The following is a 340-nucleotide window of genomic DNA, read 5'->3' on the forward strand; positions in this document are numbered from 1 at the left end:
TCCCGCATGTCTTCCTCCCAAGGCTGTCAGTGCAAATTCTCCAGGGTCATCATCTCTCCACCGATTTGTACATTGTACAGAATCACTCATGCAAACTGTATTCCAAATGGCTTTAAAATATTAAAAGTTCCATTTTACAATTTCTTCTGCTCAGTGATCAGTGTGGTGAATCTCCTTCATCTTGATAAAGGTCATAAAGTTTTTTATTCTTCAAAGTGTCTGATTTTGTGGGTTGTAGCAGGAGGAAAGAATGAAAGGAGAGGGCAGGTCATAAAAAAAACCAGAGTGCAATCAGCATCAGGAAAGAAATGATATTTAAGAAGAATTAAACAAAGTTGCT

This window comes from Crocuta crocuta, unplaced genomic scaffold, assembly GCF_008692635.1.
Source record: "Crocuta crocuta isolate KB4526 unplaced genomic scaffold, BGI_CrCroc_1.0 scaffold1727, whole genome shotgun sequence".
Taxonomy (NCBI): Eukaryota; Metazoa; Chordata; class Mammalia; order Carnivora; family Hyaenidae; genus Crocuta; species Crocuta crocuta.